We start from the raw sequence: 14,173 nt of genomic DNA on the forward strand, positions 1-14,173 counted from the left end.
TAGAGCTGTGGTAGGGGCAGAGCTCCAGATGCAGGCCTGTGGTTTGGGGAAGAGTCTCTTTCATCCCTATTTGGGTGCTAGAAAGTCCAAAATGTCCTTAGGCTCAGCACAACAACAAAGGGTCCCCACAAAACACAGCTTTTCAGCCCTATTGGTCTTATCAGTTTTCTTACAAATGTAATATCTTTCTTCTTGAGGGCACGATTTGTAGATTATTTACCTATCAGTCCTTCTTCATTCATCAATCAATCGTGACCCATAGTGGACCCTTAATAAACATTTGTTGGCTGAGTAACAGATGAACTGACCTTTAAAACAAAGTATTACTACAGATGGATAGGGAATATTAAAAGAACAAATACAAAATAATCCTTTAGGCTATTTAAACTAAATTAGATTACTTTTATTAAAAAAATACACAAAATTCCTACAAAAAGGTCAGACAGTCCTTAAATGATTCTTCCCTTCCTCAACATTTTTGCTTTTCATCCTTAAAAGTTGATCCAGGGAGAGGAAATATATTTTCATTCTCTAAGTAGAAAAAGAACTAGGTGCTCTAACCTTAACTGTAAGGTGTTTGTGGAGACCCAGACCCAACCCATCTTCCTGTCATCTGCCCAATTGCCATCAGAGAAGAAATCGAATTCTCAGAGAAAGGATATCTCATAGAATTTTGTAGGGATCCAATGTGAAGAGATGAAGCTGACATTATTGAAACACGGTAGAAAGGTGTATTCCTTACTTTCTGATCAGATGCTTTTATGAGAATACAGCTTTTCTCCCTGCTTCTACCCAAACAAAACAGAACCAACTTTTCTAAAAAGTTTTCTACAGCTCAGTTCTTCCAAATTCTCTCTTGATTATCCCACAGTTTGGTTTCTTTAGAGCTAGTAATCAGTGCTCTTATTTTTGCATCTATTTCTTTTCCCTGCTTGCTACTGTCTATAAAATTCCACCTAAGCAACACAGTTCCTTTCCTAGCTTGGTTCAAAGGACATTACAGTGCAAAGAGTTGAAAGAGCCAGATTTTCGTGACTTTGTTGCAACCAGCTAGGTGACCTTGGAGATATCACTTCCTTGGACTTTAATTTCTTCATAGTGAAATGGGGTAGCAATGTCTACACCATTCATCCAGCATCGCTGCTGTGGGACTGGAACATGATAATGTATGCTAATGTGTTCACAGTAAACAAATGCAAAAGCATAATTATTTTTGGTGCTTTCTGACTCTTCTTATGCTGTCACAGACATAGTGCTAAATTTTCCATATGAATTGGATATGTCCACCTGGCAGGAAACTATTGCAAAAGGTGTGTGTGAAAAATATTTTGAACTGCTAAGTAGGAGAAAAATACTTGGACCACTCCCATGAAATTAATTTGCATAAAGAATTGTTCTTTTAGTAGTTTCTCAGAAAACCACAGGATGTACAGCCAGAAGATTTGCTTTGTGGTCTAAAAGTCTACTGATTTTAAAGGGTAGGAATCTAGAGTGAAAGCTATATGATGGGGAGTATAAAAAAAGACCTAGACCAGAGCAAAAAAATCAAAGAAAATATATAAGTGAATAACCGTCTTGCAGGTAGAGATATTTGACATTGATGAATTAGTGATTTATCGACAGATTACTATGTTCAAAGCAATGTGCAAGGTCATGAAGATACAGAGGAACAAGGCACAGTTCTCTACCCTTAAGGAGTTCTCTATCCTTTTCTGAGGGACACAGAAGAGCAACCGTGTAATCACAATAAAGTGGGGGATGTCCTCCCTGGAGGTTCTTGAGAGCACATGGAGGAGCTATCTCAAGTTTGCACTTGCATAACTATGTGGGTGTCATGGGGGAAAAGATCTAGGTAAGGAATTCCATGTAATTTTAATATCTTTCAGTGACTTACAGCACAATAGCGAACAGGAGCTTGGTGCAGAAAATTATGCAGAGGAAGAAATTTTTCTAACAGACTCAAATAGGGTGGGATTATGACACTGGGCATTTACTGAGCAGCATCTCAGCACCCAAGGTAGGGAGACCTGCTCTAAGTTCCCTTATGCTAGTGATTTAGGGAGACAGTGATCACTCTGATATGGGTTTGGAGGGCCAAACTTGAGAAACTTGAGAACCGCCAGCCAGTACAAACTGCAAAGCAGCAAGTACTCAATCAGGCCCATGTTATTGCCACTGCTGTTTGAACACCCAGGCCAGCTTTTCTGGAATGAAAGCCTTAGAAGATTTTGCACTATAAGAAAAGGTCAATTACAAGAGAAGGAAATGGCAACCCACTCTAGTGTTCTTGCCTGGAGAATCCCAAGGATGGGGGAGCCTGGTGGGCTGCCGTCTATGGGGTCACAGAGTCGGACACGACTGAAGTGACTTAGCAGAATTGATACAGTGGTGATAGGTCTCACATTGAGCCTTGGTGTTTTTATTTTATTTAACTTTTTCAGAGATTATTTTTTTTCTCTCTAGGTGGAAGGATTGGGCTTCCCTGTTGGTTCAGTGGTAAAGAATCTGCCTACCAATGGAAGAGACACAGGTTTGATCCCTGGGTTGGAAAGATCCCTGGAGAAGGGAATGGCAACCCACTTCTGTATTCTTGCCTGGGAAATCCCACAGTCAGAGGAATCTGGCAGGCTACAGTTCATGGAGTCACAAAAAAGTCAGACACAACTTAACAACTAAACAACAACAAGAACAAATGGAATGATTACCAAATTCAGTTAGCTGTTTTTTAAAGTGAGAGGTATTTTCTGTGCATAAGCCATACCTGGTCTCTAAGTCTATTGCCCTTAGTTTTTGCAGGGATAAGTCTCATTGTGAGGCTCCTACCCAGTAAAGCCACTCACTTAGCAGATGGAGAAGATAGGAGGAAATAACTTCCTCCAGTTCATGTGGATTTCCAACACAATTTCCGTGATTCCAAATGGCATATCTCCATCCAGCCCACGTTCCTGTCTGCACAATACTAAGCGGAGGTGGGGTGATTATTTAGCCACTTTGATCCATTTAAGCTCTGCTGGGTAACAGAAGCTCAAATACTTGACACATTTGATCTAATGAGTCCAAAATACATCATCCACAAGCTTGTTTGTGTGGCTAGAGCACCAAATAATGGCCAACTTTACACATCACACTGGGCTGTGACGGGTGTCCTAGAACCTCCTCTATCCAACTCAGTGGAATTTTCATGCTCACTTCATGACCTTGTGTGACATTGTGCATGGAAACAACTTAATGTGCTTGCATTTTATCTCTTAATTCCTCAGCATTAGCACAGGTGAGGCTACCAAAAATTCTGGAAGCACATCAAATGTCCAAATAGATAGAATTTCTTTTCCATTTAATTCAAAGCAGTTGCACTGCACTAGTTTCCCTATTTTATCTGTGTCAGACATACCAGAAGAAAGTCTCACTGTGTTCATTTTTAGTATGTGCTCCTGTTCAACTCAAAATAAATGCTCCTCTTTCCCAAGTGAACCTGAGCTGCTCAGCTGCTAATTTTAGAAATGAATGACATCAATATGGGGGCATGGGACACTTAGCTTTGTCAGTCAAATTTTGGAAATCCTAAACCTTAAGTCAAAGCTTTGGGAAAGTTACTGGAGAAGGGATATAGCTTCTTTAAGCCAAAGGTTGCATTTCTTCTTTCTAAAGACAGAATTGTCCTCTCGGTGGCTGAACTTGTTTTAGGACAATGGTTAGTCCCACGACAGATACAATAAATATAATTTCTAGTGTTGTTTTGTGGAGCATCCATCATGCTCTTTTTATTTTAAGACAATAATAGAATTGTAAGAACTGAAATCAAGTGTCACTTAGGCACAGTATCACATGCCATTTGATGTTTACAGGTCCTTTACAAATCAAAGATGCTAAAAGCAGTTAGCAGCCTAAATGTGTTGTTTTAAATTGCTTGCTTCCTCATACGTGTATCTTAGACCCTACTTACAGTAAACTGCTTGGAAGAAAGGAACAGTTGGCTAAAATAGATATCTTGCATTTGACCAAGACAGATGCATGTTGCACAGGAGAAAAATCCCTTATTTAGAGCTGAAGGCACATGTAAAGGGCTCCAGTGGCCTTGTCAAACTGGCAGAGACAAATTTGGTTTGACCTGGTTTCCATGGGCTCAGATCATTACATCATCTGCTGTTTTAGTCTAGCTGAACATCTTTCTGATCCTTCTACATCACATTCTGCTGTGTGGGGGGCCTTACCTGGAAGCTACTAGTCAAACGTGGGGTGTGAAATGGAAAAAAAAAAAAAGAAATGTACAGTTAACCTGTTTTGAAAAATACAGAGCAGAAGGTATGTTCATTTGTCAGCCAGCTGGTTTTTATAGTTTTATGAGAACATACATTTTTACAGCCATGAAGGGGACTACAAATGGTAATAATGTTTTCTTATGAGGGCACCGTTCATCACTGTTGACAGTGATTAATGATTCATTTGGAAACCACCAGGCATATAAATGATTTAGCCATGCATTTTGATGACAGACATTGATAAGTAGCACAATGAAACTTTGTTTCATTCCTTCCTTTATCTAAGTAGCAGCAAAGTATAATGGGATTCTTTCAAATTCTTTGATTGAAAGGTTCAAGCCATTTATCTGTTGTAAATTCCAACTAGATTCTTATTCATTTTCTTTGGACATATAAAAATCACCTGTTGATCTGTGCATTCTAGAAAAGTCTACAGAAGTAGAGCAAAAAAGAGATTTCCCTATAGTTAATTAATTAGTTCAACAGAACTGTGTATGACATTGGGCAGGTTACTTAAACTTTTTAAGCTTCTTTTCTCATTCATAAATGGGGATATTAATAGCTCCCTGCTTTTTCTCTCTTTAGGAGATTGAGAAAATATAAATGCAGCACCATTCACAGGAAACTTCAGTGTTCAAAAAAATGATATTTACTCTCTTCCTTTCTTATTTTCTAGGAAAAGTGGCATCTCAAACACTGAAGCTGGTGGGGTTCCGATTCAGGACTAAAGCTGTTAGAAGGTTGCTTCTGTGGCTTTCAAGACCTATTTCTATGACCCTATCCTCTTACTTCATGGATTTGTGCTTAGACATTGCAAACATCCTAAATCTATTATATGTGAATTGTGAGTCATTTTGCTAGGACCATTAAGATAGTGGGAAACAGGGGCTAAAGATAGATAATGGAGGTGAAGGAGAAGGTGGTATTTTGTTGGGAAAGGCAGTTTGGAGAATTCATGTGGGTCTGAGAAATTTAGAACCTTTCTTCTGTGAATGCCAGGAGGAGGGAAATGGAGTTGGAACACAAAGTTGTGCACAAGAGCAGAACTTGGATGATCTGCAGGGATGGAGATGGTGATAAGGGTTGCAAAATGCTCATCAAAATCTACTTATCACTTAAATAAAAGTTACTCAGTGCTTTTTCTGTCCCAAGTATCTAAGGCATCAGAATAGCTGGAAATAATTCAGCTGAAGTCAAGAGAATCTGGAACCTTTTTATATAAGGGCATATCATTTGGGGTTCATGAACATGCATGAGAAAAATACATTTTTATTTTTCACCAACTTCTAACTGAAATTTAGCTCCTCCTTCAAGTATAAATGTTAGCAAGAAAGCACAGAAGTACCCACATTAACTGTTACTTTGCCATCAAAAGAAATTACAGGTATTTTTCTACCACATCACAGTTACCTCAGAGATTTCAAAAAATAATTTGCACTCGCTATTTATACCTATCACCTTTTGGAAATTTGGTACTCAGCCTACTCCTAGAGCTTGTTATTTAATATATTGAGAAAGAAGTGCATGTCTTATTAGGTCACAAATTTGGATTTTAGATATTTTGAACTGTATATCTAGTTAATCAGATTCTTGTACATTTTATGTTACGTGTTTAAAAGCACTTTTTCAAAGGAGTCCGTAAACTTCACCAGACTGCCAGAGGGGTCCATACTTCAAGCATCTTGAATGTAGCTAAAAGAAATATGTCATTTTAAAAATGTCTCTTCATGCATCCATCTGCCACAAAGCAACATGGGTTTACAAGCATCTTTTTCAAACTATTAGGGTAGGCAATCCTGAAAAGTTTTGAAAGTGAAATATGCCATATCCTACAGCTACTCTTTAAAATGTGTATAATAAAAGTTGATAGTGTTGGTGTTTAGTATTCCTCTGTTTAATTTTAGTAAGTTACAATTTTTAGGCCCTTGCTGAATTTACTTCCAATTCAGGCTTGCTGCTTTTATTACCTCTACATGAATATAAATCTTGACCCTAAGGTCTCCCATTACAGGGCTCTTCAAGAGCCTCATCCACCCATCTATAGCTGGAGTCTGCTGGGCTTACCCACTAGGGCAGAGGAGACAGAAGAGGATTTGCCATCCCCAGGGCTCTGGGGTTTCAGCCTCATGCATGATATTTCTTTTGTAACAATTTACTTTAGTGTGATTCATTCATTCAATCGTATCGCATTTCATTCCATATTATATTTGTGTTTGTTTCAACATAAAATAATGTTTCCTTACTAATTCTTCAAGTAAGTTTGCTGTCTCAGAGATGTGCCATGTTGGTCCCAAAGCTTTACCAGGTGCCCCTTGGCACCTTCTGCTGCCCCAGTTTGAGAGATTTGGTTATAAACTATTATCAGTCATTTATACCTTACTGTGAAGAAGTTTCAGACTTTTTCTTATGTCAGCTTGGAGGGATTAGATGAAACAGTCAAGAAATAAAGCGCTCAAGTTCTGAGAGAATTGGAAGAGGGAATAAAAGTAGGGTGGCAGGGCTTAGGTTGTGCTAGTGGTAAAGAATCTGTCTGCCAATGCAAAAGACTTAAGTGCTGCAGGTTCAGTCCTTGGGTTGGGAAGATCCCCTGGAGAGGGGCATGGCAACCTACTCCGGTATTCTCTCCTGGAGAATCCCATGGACAGGGGAGCCTGGAGGGCTACGTCCATAGGGTTGCAAAGAATTAGACACAACTGAAGTGCCTTAGCACGCACACACGGCAGGAAGATTAGGAAGTGGCCCCACAGGGGAAAATAAACTTTGCTGCCTTCTAAATTTTGTCCAAAATCACATCTCTCTTAACAACCAAGTGATCACACTTTCCTGTGTGAATATCACACATATACTTGCATTTTCAACACTAAGAAGAAAGAATCAAAAGCTTTCAAAGTTTTCTTCTCACTGGGGTGATGATTTGTTTTCAAAGAAGTTCCACAAGATGAAGCAAAGGTAAAGCCTTCTGTATCATCCACTTTGTAATGAGATTTGTGTTAGTTTCCACTGTAATGAGCTGTGTAGTTTTCAAAGGCAAAATAAACAAAAAAGCATCTAAGACAGATTTCATGCTCCAAATCTTCCCAATTCCATTTCTTACTTTCCCTTTAGAAAGTAAAATCAGCCACATGACTGAGACTAAGGCATGAGCTTGACTGAGGGGTGGGGTGATATTTAAATATGCACTTAATCAAAAGCAAATGCTTCCAGTCATCATGCATGAGTTTGCCCTTCACTTTCTTTGACAGAGGAAGGTAAAACTAATGCCTGTCTTCTCTGCGGGCTCAGCCCTCTACACCTGCTTTCAGAGTGCCACACATCATGGTGCATGTTGTTGTTGTGTGTTAGTTGCTCAGTCGTGTCTGACGCTTTGCAACCCATGGACTGTAGCCCACCAGGATCCTCTGTCCATGGGATTTTCCAGGCAAGAATACTAGAGTGGGTTGGCATTCCCTTCTCCAGGGGCTCTTCCAGAAATTGAGCCCAGGTCTCCTGTACTGCAGGCAGATTCTTTACTGACTGAGCCACCAGGAAAGCCCATATTATATGTAATATGAGTTTTTCCTTCCTGGAAGGAAGGCTGTTTCTCCTTCCAGACTGAGATCTGCGAGGAAGGAACTGTGTCTAAAGTATCTGCTTATTCCCAACATAGAGCAAAGTCCTGGACACATAGCAGGTGTTTGATGATGCTGACAGGGATGCTCTTATATTGTTCTTTTGCTGTGGATAAAGACTGTTGTCACTCACTTGTTTCACTCTTGTTGGCTAGGGAGACTCTGTGGTTTACCGCCAACTCACATCTCCACCGAAGACTCCTGGACAAAAGAGTCCAAAATGCAGTACTTGGATGCAGTCTCAAAAACAATAGAATGATCTCTGTTCATTTCCAAGGCAAACCATTCAATATCACAGTAATCCAAGTCTATGCCCCGACCAGTAATGATGAAGAAGCTGAAGCTGAATGGTTCTATGAAGACCTATAAGACCTTCTAGAATTAACACTAAAAAAAAAAAAAAAAAGATGTCCTTTTCATTATAGGGGACTGGAATGTAAAAATAGTAAGTCAAGAAAAACCTGGAATAACAGGCAAATTTGGCCTTTGAGTACAAAACAAAGCAGGTTAAAGGATAACAGAGCTTTGCCAAGAGAATGCACTGGTTATAGAAACACCTTCTTCCAACAACACAAGAGAAGATTCTACACAAGGACATTACCAGATGGTCAACACCAAAACCAGATTGATTACATTCTTTGCTGCCAAAGATGGAGAAGCTCTATATAGTCACCAAAAACAAGACCAGGAACTGACTGTGGCTCAGATAATGAACTCCTTATTGCCAAATTCAGACTTAAAGAAAGTAGGGAAAACCACTAGATCATTCAGGTATGAGCTAAATCAAATCCCTTATGATTATACAGTAGAAATAACAAATAGATTCAAAGGATTAGACCTGATAGACAGAGTACCTGAAGAACTATGCACAGAGGTTCAGGACACTGTACAGGAGGCAGTGATCAAGACCATCCCCAAGAAAAAGAAAAGCAAAAAGGCAAAATGGTTGTCTGAGGAGGCTTTAGAAATAGCTGAGAAACGAGAGCAAGCGGCAAAGGAGAAAAGGAAATATATACACCCATTTGAATGCACAGTTCCAAACAATAACAAGGAGAGATAAGAAAGCCTTCTTCAGTGATCAATGCAAAGAAACAGAGGAAAACAATAGAATGGGAAACATTAGAGATCTCTTCAAGAAAATTAGAGATACCAAGGGAATATTTCAGGCAAAGATGGGCACAATAAAGGACAGAAATGGTAGGGACCTAACAGAAACAGAAGATATTAAAAAGGGGTAGAAAGAATACACTGAAGAACTATACAAAAAAGGTCTTCATGATGCAGATAACCACAATAGTGTGATCACTCACCTAGAGCCAGACATCCTGGAATGTGAAGTCAAGTGGGCCTTAGAAAGCATCACTACGAACAAAGCTAGTGGAGGTGATAGAATTCCAATTGACCTTTTTCAAATCGTAAAAGATGATGCTGTGACAGTGCTTCACTCAATATGCCAGCAAATCTGGAAAACTCAGCAGTGACCACAGGACTGGAAAAGGTCAGTTTTCATTCCAATCCCAAAGAAAGGCAATGCCAAAGAATGTTCAGACTACCACACAATTGCACTCATCTCACACGCTAGCAAAGTAATGCTCAAAACTCTCCAAGCCAGGCTTGAACAGTACATTAACCGTGAACTTCCAGATGTTCAAGCTGGATTTAGAAAAGGCAGAGGAACCAGAGATCAAATTGCCAACATCCACTGGATCATCAAAAAAGTCAGAGAGTTCCAGAAAAACATCTACTTCTGCTTTACTGACTATACCAAAGCCTTTGACTGTATGCATCACAACAAACTGTGAAAAATTCTTTAAGAGATGGGAATACCAGACCACCCGACCTGCTTCCTGAGAAACCTGTATGCAGCTCAGGAAGCAACAGTTAGAACTGGATGTGGTAACAATAGACCAGTTCCAAATCAGGAAAGGAGTACATCAAGGCTGCTTATTTAACTTATATGCAGAGTACATCATGAGAAATGCTGGGATGGATGAAGCACAAGCTGGAATCAAGATTGCTGGGATAAATATCAATAACCTCAGATACACAGATGACACCACCCTTATGGCAGTAAGCGAAGAACTGAAGAGTGTCTTGATGAAAATGAAAGAGGAGAGTGAAAAAGTTGGCTTAAAACTCACCATTCAGAAAACTAAGGTCATGGCATCCGGTCCCATCACTTCATGGCAAATAGATGGGGAAACAGTGGAAACAGTGTTAGACTTCATTTTTCTAGGCTCCGAAATCACTACAGATGGTGACTGCAGCCATGAAATTAAAAGATGCTTACTCCTTGGAAGGAAGGTTATGACCAACCTAGATAGCATATTAAAAAGCAGAGACAATACTTTGCCAACAAAGGTCCATCTAGTCAAGGCTATGGTTTTTCCAGTGGTCATGTATGGATGTGAGAGTTGGACTGTGAAGAAAGCTGAGCACCGAAGAATTGATGCTTTTGAACTGTGATGTTGGAGAAGACCCTTGAGAGTCCCTTGGACTGCGAGGAGATCAAACCAATCCATCCTAAAGGAGATCAGTCCTGAATGCTCATTGGAAGGACTGATGCTGAAGCTGAAACTCCAATACTTTGGCCACCTGATGGGAAGAACCGAATCATTTGGAAAGACCCTGATGCTGGGAAAGATTGAAGGCATGAGGAGAAGGCGACAACAGAGGATGAGATGGTTCGATGGCATTACTGATGCGATGGACATGAGTTTGAGGAGGCTCCAGGAGTTGGTGATGGACAGGGAAGCGTGCCGTCCTGCAGTCCTTGGGGTCACAAAGAGTTGGACACGACTGAGCAACTGAAATGAACTTAAATAACTCTGGAAAAGGATCTTTTGACTGGATACTGTAAAGGCTAAGAACAAAAAGAATTGAACACAAACACTATTATCTAGTTGGCAAATTTTTTTCTTACAGGAGTATGAGTGAGTAATTTTGAAACTAAGGTTGAATGCTAATGTTGACAAATAAGAAATGCAGTGAGTGAACACTAGACCCAGAAATTAAACAAAAAGAAAACAAAATTGAGGACCCCTTGAAGCCAACATCTCTTTATCATTTTCATTTCATTTCTTATATAGACTTTCTCACATTGACAGAACATTGTGTTTTGTTTCTTCTTTCCTTTTTGTTTTTCTAATTTGGCAGATGTTTACTCAGCAGCTACTAAGATGCATCCAGAGCTTGTAAATGATTTTGAGGTTAATAACGCTCCTTCTCTCCAGCAGAATAATACATCAAAACTGATCTGTGAGATCAGTGAGATCTGAATGCAGTGGGAACTGAATGCCGTTGGCCTGTGACTTTATTTGGAGCCCTATTATAAACGGCTAATGATTGGTCAGGTTAGAGTGCTGAATTTAGTTTATTTTCATTCTTCAGCCTCTACACTGGTCTTTTTACCCAATATCTTAGTTTGCGATGTCTCAAAAGTAGGGAAATTACATCTCATTCTGTGGTGACGATGAAGTGGCGCTCACTGGAGGGCAGAAAACCGCATCTTCTCGTGGTGACTAGCAGAATACACACCCACAGCCTCAAGAACAGTTCCCCGAGATATGGAGCTCTCTCCACGCCAATCCTTTCTGATTGTATTTGACACAAAAGGAAAGCTCTTCCGATAGATTCATGCAAGGGAGCAAGGGAGAGAAGACCGCCCTTTTATGAAACAGCAAGGCATTGGAAGAATATATTCTTCAGGACCCTAAGATCTTTTGAAATTCTTTTGAAGTTTGAAAATGAAATCAAATTTCTCTCTTTGGGCTTGGGTAAATTTTTACTAAAATATACAATTAAAAAAAATTGACTCCAGGCATTTTAAAATAATTACCACAGGGGAACTATAAAATCCTGTGAAATAACCTTGCTTTATGCTTTTGTGAATCAGTTCATTGTAAGAAATTAGTTAATTTCAGTTGGTTAAAATCAGTAGTGGTACTTCATTCAAGTTGACTGATTTCACTAGTTCTAAGCAAGAATTAGATGGCAAGAATTCATAGGATAGGAGGCAGTATTGGCAATGCCATCAATAGGCGATATTGATGGCAGAATAATGGGGGATCTGACAATTCTTAGATATGGCCGCAAAGAAGTCAATTTCCAACTCTAGTGTCATCATTATATCATAAGAAAGAAAACCATGGCAGGAAATAGATGCTGTCCATACAGTGGCAGCCAAATAGCTGGTTGTTTTAGTAAAAACTCTGATGAAGACTAATTGTTGACAGTACGATGCCAAAGTGGATGATTCAGTAAAAGTTTTGAATCTATTTTGAATCTACTAGGCTGTTTAACATCTGTAACATATCTTTGACTTTTAAAATGTAGAAGTACAGGCAATCATGACCTATGTTTTGTTTGTTCTTCACTTATTGAGTAAACATAAGCACACTTTATTTTCCCTGAGGCTGAACTCAGCTTTTTGATAATAGCAACAATTTATAGAGCACCAACCATATGCCAGCATCATTCTAGGTGCTTTTACACACAATTCATGTATATAAAGGTATGCAGTCTTTCCAAATAAACACTCCTGTGCCCATTTCATCCATGAGGAAGTAGAATCTGAGAGAGGTTAAGGGTCACACACACGTAGCACGCATGAGAGTCAGGAGCAGAGCTCTGCTGTTGAAGTCTGTGTTGCTTCCCCTGTCTCACTCTGCCTTCAGGGGGCCTGCCCATCTGAAATGACCCAACTGTTAGCAATTCCCTAGAGAGACAGGCAGTGATGGAGTCCCTGCCTGGGACAGGCCATTTTGGGAGGCTTAGAGAAAAAAGAAAATGAGTTTCTGCAATTCTTTTGCTAGGCATCCACACCCCCTCCTGACACCTCCTCATGTGCTTTAGGCCCCCCAACCTCCCACCCCCGACTGAAGCTTTCCACAGTTTCTGTGATTGATGCCACAGCGGTGGCGGGAGTTGGTGAACTGCCACTCATCTCACTCCTCTGCCGATCAGCCTTCAGACCGAAACAACAGCAGAGGAGACTAGGCCAAAAAAAAAAAAAAAAAAGAGAGAGAGATGTACCACTCATACTGGTTCAAAATTCAACAGAACTGATTTCATCCTGTTCTTCGCTTTTTTGAAAAGAGAAAAAAATGAAGTCACTAGCATGCTTTGCTGATTGGAGATGGGATGACCAATGGGACCGAAACAGACCACTTCACAACTTGTGGGGTGTGGAATTAAGGGCATGGAAAGGGGAATGAGAAGGAAAGTGGTGAAAGGCTCAAGTAGCCTTGCCTGAAAAAGACATTTGGATGAAGAATGGTTTTTAGTACAAGGCATCCAATGAACACTTTGGAGCTACTGTGGCCATAACTTTGAATAATTCACACTTTAAAGCTGATGCTATTCATACACTCAGGACGTGTTTATTGAGCACCTACTCTTAAGGCAGGTTCCAGGTTCCAGGGCTGGGACAATGAACAAAACAAATCAAATTCCTGACCTCATGAGGCTTACACTTTAGTAAAGTGGCCAAATAAACAAGTAGGCATAGCAATAAGTTCAATGACTGAGAGGTGCTTTGCAAACATAGACGCTGGCTGATGGCAAAGGCAAGGTGGTCAGCGGCAGCCCCTCAGAGGAGGTGACAGCCAAGCAGGGGCACACAAGATAAGAACGAGTTATGTCAGCCCCCAAGAAGGCCTTGAGGAAGAGAGCAGCCAGACAGAGAGGTAAGCAAGGCCCTGAGGTGGGACAAGGCTGAGGAGCAGAAGGAGGTGAGTGTGGTGGAAGTCAGTGTGTGAGGGGGGAGCAATTCAAGATGAGGTTAGAGAAAGAGTTGGGAGCCAACACTTACAAGGCTGTTGGCAACCAGCTTAACTCTCTATCCAGGCAGAGAAGATAGAAAAGGTCCCCAAGTTGCTACGGATTGTGTACTAAGAACTAATTTATTTAAACAGAGCTGTAAACAGAGAGGAGATGAATCTTGGCCGGAGAAGTTTTGGAAGAGAACTAAGACTTTGTGGATCAGATTAAGGAAGTTTCCTTTGGGGCCAGGTGGGTAATCCTAGATGGGTTACGGTTGTGGTATTGGGACCTAGGGTTACACAACTCTGGGGCCCCATTGTATTCTTATGTGCATAACCTCCCTTTCCCAACTGTATGGCTCAGCGGTCCTGTCTCAGGCTGATTGCCCTTTCTGTACCTTTTCTTTATTCTCTCTTGCCCCTTCTGGTCTCAAGTATCACCAGCTCCCAGGCTCTGTCTCTTTTCCCTTTATGAACTTCTGCTCTCAGGAAAGGCAGAACAACTTATTCTCACTAAGGTGTAGATGACTGACAAGAACAAAGT

At 40.4% G+C, this 14,173-nt stretch overlaps 1 protein-coding gene across 1 annotated transcript in view; it reads right to left on the bottom strand.

The window, feature by feature from the left end:
- The window catches only part of KCNAB1 (potassium voltage-gated channel subfamily A regulatory beta subunit 1), a 469,491-nt gene that overhangs the window by 121,862 nt on the left and 333,456 nt on the right, over positions 1-14,173 (bottom strand). The window lies entirely within an intron of this gene.

This window comes from Budorcas taxicolor, chromosome 1 (genome assembly GCF_023091745.1).
Source record: "Budorcas taxicolor isolate Tak-1 chromosome 1, Takin1.1, whole genome shotgun sequence".
NCBI lineage: Eukaryota > Metazoa > Chordata > Mammalia > Artiodactyla > Bovidae > Budorcas > Budorcas taxicolor.